This window comes from Coptis chinensis, chromosome 8 (genome assembly GCF_015680905.1).
Source record: "Coptis chinensis isolate HL-2020 chromosome 8, ASM1568090v1, whole genome shotgun sequence".
In the NCBI taxonomy this organism is placed as follows: Eukaryota; Viridiplantae; Streptophyta; class Magnoliopsida; order Ranunculales; family Ranunculaceae; genus Coptis; species Coptis chinensis.
Genome location: NC_141463.1, coordinates 65,604,166 through 65,618,250, shown reverse-complemented (window position 1 = coordinate 65,618,250; position 14,085 = coordinate 65,604,166). Strand labels below are relative to the sequence as shown.

The following is a 14,085-nucleotide window of genomic DNA, read 5'->3' as shown; positions in this document are numbered from 1 at the left end:
TTAAAACAAAAAGACCCACGACAACAACTTTCCGTGGGATATGGGATCTCGCGGCAACCCGATATCGTAGATTGTGCGATCTCGCAGCAACTTCTTGGCGTGGGTATTTTTTTATGTGATTAATGGAGGGGTTGTCAATACCGCCGACCCATGTTGGAATGCTTTCTTGTCGCATTCCATTCTTTAATCTTGCAGATTCAAGTTGCCTTACAACTCTGAGGTACTCAACTACCATCAACTCGAACCTTCATCTCTCAGCTTCCATGGACTTAATAGTCATACCCAAGAAATCAATATGAGCTTGTTTCAAAACCAACAAATTTTGAAGTTTATTCCTGCTCTTTTAAGCCACAGAAAGATACAAACCGGCCTTCTCTCGAGTTCATGTTCCTTTATCTTGAAGAGCCTTCACCTGTTTCATTAGGCCTAATATCTCCATATATGAAAAACTTGAATTGTTTTGAGTGATGATATGCTTGAATGTAAAAAGCTAAAATGATTTGAAAAAATAAAGAAATCTGACATTCTTACTATAAGCATTTGAGCAATTTAGCATAGCAAATAAAAATAAATTTGAGAGTTGAGACTATATTTCCACTTGTCAAACACACATTGACATTATATATATCTTAATTAGTAGAGTACACCATAATTAACATGGACATTTAAATTGGACCAACCTTTTTCCTACCACTAAATACCCTTGATCAAATATTCAAACAAATTATTCAATGCCCTTTAAAAAGGACTTCTTTGTCATTTCAATTTTTACTACCATTTATATCCTTAAGTTTAAAGAAGAGCATAAAGGACTTTTGTGTAAATTCAAGTCAAAAACCAAATACACGCAAATATTGAATTGTTCGCCCAGTATTTATTAACTCATAAATGATTGCTTTAATTACGATAAATACAAATCATTTCTCTTTCTGGCTCCCTCTCCATCTCTACTTTTGTCTCCCACTCTTTTGCAAACCGAAAAAGAATGAAAAACAAAAAAGAAAAAAATATAAAATTTTCTATGCTTGAAAACTCAGGTTCTAATTTTCCCTACTCATCTCTTCTCTCTATTTTTTTTCCCTTTGTTTAAGTAGTTTGTTTTTTTCATGGTTACTTTTTATGTTGTAATTGTATAAAAAGCTAACATTTTTGTTTCTTCATCTAGATTATAGATACTGATTGGAGTTCATTTGATGACGATTCATAGGTAATGGATTCACCATAAAATTACTATTCTCAATATCTCCCCCTATAATTTCTTGAAGTCCTTGGTATCAAATCAATACTTCTCAATTTGTTTGGAGTTTGTCTTCATTCCAGGCGTATGATTTTTGTATTTATGTTGAAACAATTTAAGATGTAATGAAGCGTTTTTTCTTAGATATTTTCACGATAATTATTAATTGAAATCTTTGTTTGTTTGTTTGTTTTTTTTTTTATTATTTTTTTTTTTTTTTTTTTTTTTGTTTTGTTTTGTTTTTTTTTTTTTTTTTTTTTTTGAATCTTGGTAGTGTTGTTCTAGCACACGTTTTGCTGAAGGAACAATTGCAAAAATGTAATCGAAATAATTTTTCATTTTTTGTAGATATGTATAGTTTAAAGTTGATTCAATTCAAGACTTGGAATTAACAGATTGAACTCTTATCTTCCTTTTGTTTGCTACAATGGGGACGGAGAGACTCATATTATAAATTTTGTTTAGACGACTATGGGAGGTTGTGCAATGGATGTTAAGATTTGTCTGGTGAGATTTGATATTGAATTGTTGCATTAGATAGTCCTTTTGCTTCTTTGATATGTAACCACTTTTGAGTTGTACAGTTCAAACTTAAACACCTCCACTTGCTTTTGTGTGTTAGAGTGGTTTAGTACTTTAGTTAGCCTAAAGCAACAATACATATGTAAGAGTACCTCCTGAATGATAAGATTGGAAGTTGATTGCTATAAACGTATTCAAAAATCAAAACTGGTGTTATTTGGTTTCATGTACGTGAATGATTTATACTTAGAACCTTGGCTCATTGTCTTGAAGACCCTTGATGGCTTTAGCCTTAGTTGCATGGAGAAGTAGACCTTAGGTTAACTATTGAGGTTGGTCTATGAGAGTACGAGAAAATAATTCAAGCACATGCGAAAAAGTCCATATACAAAACCATGATCCAGGAACCGTTAACAGGCAATTTGAAATTCTAAGCTCACTTTTTTTCTTTGATCTTGCTACTCACCCGAGCAAGTATGCATTGTGTTAATTGTAGGAAGGCACATACATACTATTTTGATTTGTTTTTTCTTTTGTATATGCTATTTGAATAGTGTACTATATAATGCCTAATGCCAATATTTTTGGAACGATTTTGGTGTCTAACATTGTATCTACGTAATGTTCTGTTGTTATCAATATATGAAATAAATTATGACTGTATTGCCTTTCCGCTTGGCTGTTTGGCTCATCAAGTTTTAATTGGTGAAGGCAATTGTTCCAAGCCATTTCTACGGTTAGTTTCCTAGCCGTCTTCGTTATTATCTTCTCTCTCTCGAAAGCATGTTCAAAGCATGCACATCCAATCTCGATCTATAAGGTATGCATGATGATGTCATTCAAACTGTTTTTTATATTAGTAGGCTTAATCAGAAATGGTGTTAATCTTACATTAAACTTTGATATCCTTTTCTGTTTAAGAAAAAAGATGTGCATTGAATTACTTTAACATGATCTCAAGTGCTCATGCATTCAAACATACTTTAGTTAAGGATAGGTGTTGGCGGTCAGGAACTTTTTATTTGAAGAAAAAGAACATTTTTCCTCTCTCTCTGAATATAAATTTTAGGAATTTTTCTAAAACATTTGGTGTAAATTAGTAAATATAAACATGCATTTATTTCACTAAATTTACCCAGAATGGCTTGACTGTATAAATTTCTGTGATAAATTAAGAGAATATATAGTTTGTGAACCACTACTGAGTTTTGAAGAAGAGACACGCAAGGATACAATCTATATTATGTTCATTGATCGTGTTTACAATCTATAGTTGTTAGCATTGGTATTCTGATACGCCTCTATATATGGTTCATCTGGTTCTTTATGTACAATGAGATCTTAAAACTATTAGAAACATGAGGTCTACAGCCTAAGCTAATTCCATATTTTTATTAAAAAATGATAGATGTAGTGTTTACTGTTAATCATTTTTCATGTGCCTCATATTCAAGTTTACCAAACTTTGGGATTACTTTGTTCGAATTGATTTAATTTGTTAGCTCTATCACTTCATGTAACACTTCATGGCCCTAGAGTTTTATAGGTTGGAGGCAGTGATATAATGATGGTGATTGTACCACCTTTACGCTGGAAAAATAAAGTTTTTTATGCCTATGGTTCACTTTTGGAGATAAAGGAAACTGATCTACAACTTCTTTATCATTGTGGTACTATGAATTGATCGAGGTATAATAACATGTAGTGGAAATTTAAACACCTTGGTTACAAGCTTTAGTGTTACCCCTTGGTCCTAAGCTGACAATGGTGTTTTGATTAAACCGAAATAGAGAAATCTTTATGTGGACCTTTATGACAATTGTTAAGCTTATGAGTAACAGTCGTCGTTCAATGTTAAGGTTTATGCATGGTTATTAAGCTTTATTAGTGTTGTGATGATACGAGAATGATTTGTTCCTTAGTATTGTGCATTCATTGTCCATAGTTCCTAAATGATGGTGCACATAGTTAAGGCCTTTGTGTTTTGTCTGGTGATTGCTCCTTTTTAATGTCCCCATCAAGGCATCAATATGATATGGCACTATACATCCAAAGGTGTTAGAGCTGTTAAATTTTGTAGTTGGAATTCGTATTTGGCTTTTCTGCCCTTGGAGATTCCTAAAGAGATTTGGAGATTGTAGCTGTTGTTGAAATTGGATTTAAGTAATCTTATGTTGGTGGGCTCGGTTCCTCGGGAGATTGATTAGACAATGTAATCTACTTAGAGATCTTAGTATAAATGCACATACAGATCATTATGATGAGGATATTAAATTAGTTTTACTTATCGAAGGACACATCTTGATGGTAGTATTCCAAGGAACACCAATTAAGATTTAAATTAGAAGTGTGGACATTGCAGATAGAAGCTACCACATTTTCTACACTAGCATTGTTTTAGGTGAATCTTATATATATTATTTTCTAACGGAACACCTTTGAAGAGACCAAGGGGTAAGTGAAGCAATAGCGCCACACTTACATATTGCTTTCCAGCACATAAGCTTGAGCAAAGCATATTATATAAGTTTGAAGTTTTTCCGGTCAATATGTCAAATCAGGCCTTAGGGGATTCGTATTTTAACAGTTCTTATAAGATACTTCCAAATAGTGTAGGTCAGATCATGTAAACATCAAAAAACAAATTGTTTTTTTGTATTTACTTTGTAATTAGAGGATCTTAGTCCAATATACTTGGCAGTGATTGTGTGCAGTTGGTCTATGCACAACTTGAACTTTTAACATCGGGATGTTAGATGGCAATAGAGAAGTACTTGCTTGGGTTCTTCTTCACATTACGTGGAGTAGTTTTGCTAGCATTATCTTGTCCTTTGATTGAGAAGGCTTTTAGCAAGAGCAGTAGACTGTACGTGACATTATATAGGAAGCAAATAGGACTTCACTTGCATACATTGCTAGAAGCATCTGCCATATCATCCAACAATGATGCGAAGCTAATATGAAAATCTATTTAACATGTTATTTTATTTCTTAAAGTTGCCATGGGACTTCAGAACAGATAAAATATATATACTTGGCCTGCAACTTCATTGTGTCGTGTTTCACATGTGGTGTATGGTCACGTGGTTCAATTAGTTTCTGACTTTCAGTGAGGCAAACGATTGGAATTCAAACTATGTCCAACAACTTCAATTAGTTTCCAATCTACTCAAGTTGCTGATCAGGTATGACACTCTTCAAGTTGTGCATTGTGTTACCCGTTAAATATTTAATTTGTCTTATATGTAGGACTCGAGTATATGCATCTTTTATTTGTGTGTTCTTTTCGAATGTAAACTTTTTGTACTTTTTACATTTTTTTTGTTGGTTTGGTCTTCTTGATCTTAAAAATGGGTTCATGTGTATTTGGGTTTTGTTGTTGGGTTGGGGATAAATCATGTCTTCTCTTCCTGTCTTCCATTATATTTGTGAACTTGTTCTCAAGTAATGTATCACACGGGTTTGTTTCTTTTCAGATGTGTTATCGAAATTCTATTTAGTGCTTTGAAACATAAAGACTATTGCATTGTCACATTGGACATAGAAATCCATTGGACGGGTCACAATACCAAATTTGAGCTCGAATTGTGAATGAAACTGAGCGAGCATCCGTTTACATGTTCTCATGTATGCTTACAAAGAAGCAACCCATCCTTATTATCACTAAATGTCGTTTCTTGGAACACGTTGGTAAGCTAATATGAGAAAGTTCATTTCTTATAAGTAGTAATACAAATAGTCCATGGACTTCAAGTAACCAATGTTAGTCACTCTGTGGGTATGTTTTTTGCTTTTTTGGTTAAATGATGTGGTGCACTCTATCGAATTATTGCTAACATTGCTAAAGTACGATTATGAAAAAAGACTAAAAGAGTTATTGCTAAAGTCAAACACACCTTAATGAAAAAAAAATCATCTCTTGGGATCAACATCCTTCTTTTCTCTGTTTCTTAAATTAAAAAATCCTCTACGGTCTCTTAACCTCAACAAACAATTCAGAAACGTATCAAGCTATCACTTTCAAGACGTTTTTAACCAATTGGAATGCCGCTTTTCTCCATCCTTTCTCACCAAAAGGTATTATTTCCAACTTTTTGTTTAAGTTAAATTTTGGTAACTCTGGTCATTGAAACATTGAATTAATTTCTTCAATTCGTAGGATAGAAAAACAGCTTTGGGCTGCATGGAAAGTCGAAAAATGCTTCAATTCAACCGTCGGTCAGTTCTATTATCTTATTTATTACTTTGTTGTTTCAGGTTTATAATGTCAAGAGAATCCTTACATTTCTCTGATTTTTAGGCGATGTGTAATCTTCTCTTCTTAAGGTATGTGATTTTAATTAGTGTTTGGTTTTTTTTAGTCACATATTGTTTGATGAAATGCCTCTAAAGATTATCACTCATTCTCAATTTTTCTAATGGTGTTTATGGAGCATTTTATCATTAGGTTTTTCCTTCAATCCAGTCCAATGTTAATGTTGTTTTATTTCCTCTATGAGAATATAATTAGCACTATTACATTTTTCTTTAGCATTATGGAAATGCAATACTCAATATTTTTTCCATCAGTACATATTTCCATTGTAAAAAAACATATATTGGGGTGTAGATTGGAAAGAAACATTAACCTCTCCCTGCATCTCTCTCTTTCTTTCTTTTTTTCCTCTTGAAAGAAATTAAAATTATTGATACTCTTATTAGTTCATTACTGCAATTTTGGGTTTGCAATTTTGGTCCAAAACCTATAACTCCAACTCTTTGAATCTAATTTAGAGAAGAACGTCAACATGAGGAAGAAGCATATAACTCCTTTATTTGGCTGAAAGGTTAGTTTCTTCAAGTCCTTTGTATATATCTTCATTCGTTTGCTTCTACTTGTCATGAACCTTTCCAAGTAATGATGCACTTAACTTAACATATTTAACACCATCTTCTATATCCATTCTCCTTATGGTCAGTGGGTGTTCTTTATTCTTCGAGTTTGTTCGAATATGTGAATTTCTTGATATCCAAAGGTTGGTTCTTTACTTAGTTCTTATTAGTTTGAACTTTCAATTCCCAATTTCAAACAGGCATTGCGAATGTTTCCAAAATTTAAAGAACGAACTCAAATTTCATGGCAAGTTGTAACTCTATAAGTTTTTTCTTCAAACTCTTTAAGTTATTCTCTGCTCATTTAATTTGTTTTGCTCATTCAAATTGTGTTTGGTGAAAAATGAATGTACCCATCCAGTTGGTTTTTCTAAATGAGTAATAGAACATATTAGTAAAAATAGTTAAGTAGTTAAGTAGTTCACATTTTAGACCTTAACTTATGATTTCATTTGTTGAGTACCCAAAAAACCTGTTTGATAAAGTGTCTATGAGACCTCTTGGTTTATACAAGCGAGTATAACAACACAATGACAAGGGCCTCTTGACTTTTGGGATTTTGTGGATCTGAATTTGGTTATATGGAGCACTTAAACTTTGTCATTGATGTTTTATCCACCATTACTTGAAGATAGTTTTGGCTCAGGAATGGTGGTTAGCATTGTGTATCTTAACTTTGGCATAGGTATGTGCAAGCTGGGGCTAGCAGATGGTAAATAGGTAGTCTTGGAAGACTCTTAAATACTATATTTGGAGAATATATTGGGTAAATATGTAGTTCTATTATGGGAATGATGCATTTAAAACACAAAAATTCATTTAAAAAACATATCAAATTAAGTGTGGTTACCTCAATAGCAAATAGTCGTATATCTTAGATTTTTCTTTCAAGGTTAATTGAGAGGAAAAAGGCATTTGCTACCATTTTCTTTTGGTTTTAAACAAATTTACTAACAAATGAAAAATATCAGGAGCTTCAAGCGTTCATATATCAGAACAATGTTAACTTAATGAACAATAGTTTCTTCCGTTCAACTTACAATGTTTACAGATAGCAGATTAGTTAGTTTGGTTTATGGTTTCACATATAAGAACAAAAAAATGCCATTTAATATTTTTGGTTTCCCAAACAGTGTGAGTGTCAATTACACAAGGACTTTGTCTTTGTGTGTTAGAAAAGCACTTTGGCAACGGTATGAAACTCAAACTATGAAGAATTCGTTTCATGATTCTACCACATTTAATTATTAACACTTGGATTTTTCATTAAGTCCATTTATATTAGCTCCATATTCCTCGATCAATTCTCATGCAACACTTTTGTGCTCATGTATTAACTATATCCAACTGTACTGGATTCAAGACTAATTCATCTTCCTATCTTATGTCAGAGAAATGCACAAATATGTAGGTGCAAGCTGGGATATCATTGTGGATGAAGAAACTTACTATGAGTAAGATTTTCTACTTAATATTTGTGGATTCTACAAATAAAGAGTTCATGTATAACATAAGTATGTAAGCCAACAAGGCTTTCCGATAAGATATCTATGTGAATTCGGGGCTTCACAATGATGGATTGATTTTTCAATTCAGCTCAAAAACAAGCCCAAAGATTACAATATTGGATAGTGATCTAACTATACTCTATACTTTTTTCTCTAATTTTCTTTGAACTTTTGCATACATTTGATCTTTATTTTTTTAATACTCAAACTAAGGAGTAATGGGTTACTATATATTGGATAGTGATATTGGTACTGTTTTAGATTGATATTTAGATGTTGATTGCTTTCTTTAATTAGCCTTGATGATTTGTCTTTTTGTGCTTGCATCACTTTTATCTTGCAAGTAGGAAGTGTCATTTGTCTTGCAAATGGCATGGCATCAAACACAGTCATTTCTTATTATTTTGCAGATCCCAACTCCTATGAAGCTGTTAGTACTTATAATTGTTAAACCATGGTGACCATAATATCTCAACATCATAATTAAATGTAGAGATAAAAGACTTAACTGACCTTGATCTTGAAATCAAATAGAGAGAGATCGTAAGCATTATATTCACCAAGATTGGCTACATCCACATGCATTCCCTATACCTTGGTATGATCATGTGATGTTTATCTTAATGGACCCTGTAAGGTGACTGTATAATTTGTACTTTGCCTTGATAATTTTTCAGCCTCCTACAACAAGTCGACATCCTATTAGACTCAAAAACTGTCCAAAAAAATAGTGATGAACAATTTCTATTACTATATCGGCTTCACAAGCATATGAACCACTGTATCAACTTGAGAGGGTGTGAATCAATATTTTCTTTTCATAGGGTGTGTTGATCTACTTCAAAACAGTTGATAATAATGCCCACACCTTGAAGGGTAGTAGCTCCAGATAAGTTTTTTATTATAGTTGTCTAATTATGAAAGAGATATAGTTAATAAATTTTATAACTAACCTATAAATTTTATCCTGCTGAAGACCAATAAATTATAGAGCTTTTTAGAGGTTCAAGAGTTATTCTGTGCTTGAAAGTAGTAAGATTTGTGCCCAATGGAAAAGCTTCTAAAGTAAATGCTTCATGTAAGATTATAATACTTTTGCTCATTGAATTTTCCTTCGGCAGTTTTGCTCATTGGTAGAAAACATAAAACTTAATTAATGAGGCTATGTGTAGCTATTCCTTTTTGTCACTTACATGCTTGAGTTCACAACAACATTTTGGTTAGATTTTTTATGGATTTCCTCTTACGGAATTAAATGAGCTGCAAACAAGGATACTGATCCTAAAGAAAAGAGCCTCAACTACCATAAACATTTTGGTATTGCAGGACTGGATACACATAAAGAAAAACGAAGTTATTGTCGCCTTTGTTGTTATCTGAGTTAGATTATCTTATAATTAGATGTATTTTATTTTATTCAAACTTCCTCATTTGGGTGTTACACGTGAATTTCTTCAGAGGACCATGTCGAGAAGCTCAATCGAAAGGTGTGTTTAGTTTCTATGAATTCATAACTTTTCTTCAAAAAACAAACATTGTGTCCAGCACTGCAGCTTATTATATTATTTAGCAAGCTATTTTTACTCTTGGCAATTTTCCCCAAAGGTATTCTATCTTGGTTGTGAGTTTTAGATCGCCCTACACCAGTAAGGCTTTTCTTAATACATGTTATGATCAAGAAATCCTACAAGTGGTCAAGACCTTCACTCATTGTTTAGTGGACATGGCACTATCAATTCATCTATCATATCTCTTTGTTTTGAAATTTATTTGTTTATTTTAAAATTCCTAATTATAAATTTTGGTTTATTTATATTTTTTCCATTATTGTTTGAATTGGAGAAATGAGGTATTATTGAGGTGTATGTACATTACATAGTAAGTGATGTTACTGCTAAGTTTAGAAAAGTTGAACATTTCATTTGTTGTGCTCAGGCATTTACAGGATATAGCTCTAGGTGTGTTGTTTCGCAGTCTGCAACTCCAAGTTATTTTTAGAATTCCAGTTCAATTTGTCAAGCCACCCCATAACTCACTTTTTAGAATACCTTTCTTGAATGCTATTTACTCCACCAACAAGTTTTAGTTAGTTTGTAGACTTGATAATAGGCTACAGGCTATCACCAATTGTATTGGGATAATTGAATTGAACTACATATTACTAGACATATTCAAAACTGTAGATGAGGTATGGTGCTAATATCATAGTCAAGGTACTTGGCATGAAAATTCATTAGTTTTTTCTTTGTTATTCATTTCCACTAATTCATATTTTGTGGAATCACTAGACTGGCTTGAGACAAGCAGTACATCAAGCTATTTTTAGAGTAGCTTGCCCAAAAATAAGCATCGATTGAAGTATGGAGTTTGAAATCAAATAATGATTCTAAAGGTTTACATTATTCGATTTATTTATTTGTAACTATTATTATTCATAATTGTTCGTAGTTAGTGTGCTACAAAGAGGCCTTGGGCACCTTCTATGTAGCACTTTAAGTCTTGGCTGATACGGGTTGAGGTATGTCTAATCTTTTTAATGTTTAAGGAAAACATAAATTAGACGTTCCCCAAGAAAAACGAAAAGACTAGAGAGAGAGAGTGCAAAGGGAAGAAAACCCCAACATCTCCCCGCTCTTCATACTCCCTAATATCTCCATTTTTGGTTATTGAAGAAATAAATATTTTCTTTTTTCGATTACTCCAACAAAGATCTCCATGGTACGTTGTTCACTTCTTCTTTCTTATTTCAAATTCTAATTATTATTGTTTGTAATTGGAACTAAAATAAGACCTGATTGTAGCTACGAATATTGACTATATGATTTTAGCAACCACTTTAAAACATTCTTTGCTTTCTGTAATTTCTCTCTTTCTCTAATCTAAAGTCAATAGAAGAAGCTCACAAGTGTTTGCGAAAAAAGCATTTGCATTCAGTTCAGTTTAAATCCTTCTTTTAACATTATATATACAATCTACATACGTTAAATTGTGCTCTTACTTTTTATTTTCTTTTATGATGAAGAATTTGTGATCTTGCTGGTCATTGGTGTATCATTTTTATATTTGGTTTTCTATTCTTTTTTAAACAAGGAAGAGCTTTCTCTGGAGAGCTCATGCAGGACGTGAACTATGAATTCTAGGTCTCAGTGAGGACAACATACTCGCATGTATTTGTTGGTACCCTTTTCTTTCAATACTTTTATGACTTCTGTTATTTTCCAAAGGATCATCTTATAATTTGTATGCAACAAAGACACCTAGCAACTGTACCATGTTTCCCCCCTTAATTGTAATAATGATTCACCTTATTAAAATAATGTCGTAACACATTTACTATAGGAAATATAGTTGATTGTTTGTGCCACTTCTCTCTAGGATACTGACTACTGAGGGATGTGAATGTTGTACATGCTAAACAAGCAGGCACTAGGTGATTCATATGAGTTATGCATAGGTTTGAATAGAGTAATGGTCCTCTATAGAGCAAGATATGCAAAAGTTTCATTAGGTTACTGTAGTCACCACTATAGACCTCCACTAGAGCCGTGTGTTAGACTATAGGGTGATTAAACCATATTTACGTTGATAGTGACTGGTCTGCTTGTGGGTGATTAAACCATATTTACAAGGTGTTGGATTCAGCAAATCCATTTTGGAGACTCAAGGCACATTTTAATTGTTTGTAATATATATTTAATTTCATGTCATACCAAAGATTGAAGTCCATGTGTATTGTCACAATATATTTTGGACTTAGGTTATACTTTCTTGGACCACCTGATAATTAAAATAGAGGCTGGACATCATCAACTTCAAAATTTGAACTTCACCTGCTTATTCTTCTTTGTACATATATTTTCCCCAGAATCAATATAAGAGACTCATACAAAAGGCTTGGAATCAGCGGTGAAACTTCTGAGGATGAAATACAAGCAAAGCAAAGAACTTTCTGATTAACAAATATGCGAGGATACAATCCCGGTGTCGATGCTATAGAATCGCCAAGATGACAAGATAATTATGCGAAGTTTCATGAAAGGAGGAGACCAAAACTTAACAGCAAGAAAAATGTGAGGGATATAACTCAGTCACGGGTTGTGCTGGTTGTCACAAGTAGATTTCAAACTCCTTCCACCAACTTCGTGGCTGCCGTCTTTGCAGTACTTGCTATGCATAACGTACTCTTTCCGACAGATGATGGACCGATTCTGCGGGTGTTAATATCTCTTTTGACAACCATATATTTCATATATGATCGTCTGAAGAGCAAACTCCGAGCTCTGCTATATGGGTATGCATATTGATAGTATGCAACTGTATCATTGTTATGTTCGTTCCAAAACCACGTATTCTTTCATTCCTTATCTTCTCTTTCATTCCTTATCGTTCATTGCTGTCTCTTTCATTCATTAATGTGATTATACAACAGATCTAGCATCGCCTAACCAACAGAATAGGTACTTTTCATACTGTTCTCCTTATTGAGTTACTAATTCCTTTCATCGTGACATTTAATTATTCGAATAAGTTTATCTTAATTTCATTTGAAAAATTAATATTTTCCTTTTTCTTACAAATTCTTTTGTCGTGTGTTGTCCGTCCAGAAGCATAATGGTCTTAACCAAAGAACAACTAGCATCTGCATCAAAAAGATTGAGCGAAAATGAAAGTTGCAACAAAAAAAGGCATGTGGATGCTATGAGTCCTCACTTTTCGAATCTGCGCCAACAAATAAGGCAAAGAATAGGTAGTTGTACAACACAAGTTCACATCTATTCCCATACAAATGTTCATATAGATGGTGCAAGTACAACAAGGACCACTTCAACTTTAGTTCACGATGATCAGCTTCTATGTAATAAAACAGCAGCAAGTAAGCATAACAGTTTTTCAGTTCTATTTTACTATAACTTAGTGATATTTAATTTCTGTATTATGCTTATTTAAAGTTAAACTCAAACTGTTTTCTGACTAGCTCTAAAAAATTAAGTTTGTTTTATCCAACTATATTCTTTTTATTATAGATGTGTCTGCAAGAATAAGATCGACAGAAGTTTTGAATATGGGCGCACCCAGTGAAGTATGTTCTCATTGTGGCGCGATTGTTTGGAATGCAGAAAGAACCAAAAATAAAAAACACCACGTCATCCTGAATTATCGGTTTGTTGTCAATCTAGAAAGGTAAAACTGTTCTTATTGAAGCATCCACCACAGTATCTGGCTGAACTTTTAGATTACAATAGTGGTGTAAGGGCAATGCGTTTCAGGAAAAAACATTCGTTCTTACAACCTCATTTTCGCTTTTACTTCGATATGTGGCAAGGTCGATAGAAAAATAAATGATAGTGGTGGTCCTTACGCCTTTCGAATCAAAATACAGAATTACCATAGGATTGGTACATTACTACCAAGTGAAGGCCATAAACCAAAGTTTGCACAATTATATATTTATGATACAGAAAATGAGATGCAACATAGAATGAACGTTGTAAATAGAGAAGACACTGATGGAAATCTTGATCATGTAGTTGTTGAAGGACTTATAAAGATGTTTGACGATAACAATTGTTTAACAAAGGCTTTTCAAATGGCGAGAGACAGGTTCCGTGATGATGAATTACTAAATGTTAGATTGAGAATCATTGGAAGTCATGAAAATCAAGATAGACAATATGACTTGCCAACTAATTCTGAGGTTGCTGCCATTATGGTTAGAGACGGCTCAGAGAGTAGTGAAGGTCGTGATATTATAGTACAGAGAAAAGACTGGATTTCAAAGAATAAGTCAAGTGTATAGAAATTTTATAGCTATGCAGTACTCAATTTTGTTTCCTTATGGAGAAGATGGATTTACTGTTGCGTCTTCACCAACAATATGTGGTCAACACTTATGCATGTATTGAAGAAGCTAGATCATGGTGGTACAAAAATAACCGAGCAACGTTT

At 33.1% G+C, this 14,085-nt stretch overlaps 1 long non-coding RNA gene across 36 annotated transcripts; it reads left to right on the top strand.

Moving 5' to 3' along the window:
• Positions 1 to 1,156: 1,156 nt before the first annotated feature.
• On the top strand, positions 1,157 to 14,085 carry LOC147482496 (uncharacterized). Of its 36 annotated transcripts, XR_015204502.1 has the most exons (9): positions 2,627 to 4,944; positions 5,236 to 5,836; positions 6,017 to 6,085; positions 6,533 to 6,585; positions 6,832 to 7,824; positions 8,023 to 8,085; positions 9,598 to 9,626; positions 11,234 to 13,012; positions 13,164 to 13,514. It is a non-coding gene; the product is annotated as an uncharacterized LOC147482496 (long non-coding RNA). The 36 variants fall into 36 exon arrangements; XR_015204485.1 differs by lacking the exon at positions 6,832 to 7,824 and adding exons at positions 1,157 to 1,207; positions 2,471 to 2,579 and having other exon boundaries at positions 4,870 to 4,944; positions 8,023 to 13,012; XR_015204515.1 differs by lacking the exons at positions 6,832 to 7,824; positions 13,164 to 13,514 and having other exon boundaries at positions 2,600 to 4,944; positions 11,230 to 11,306; positions 12,005 to 12,137.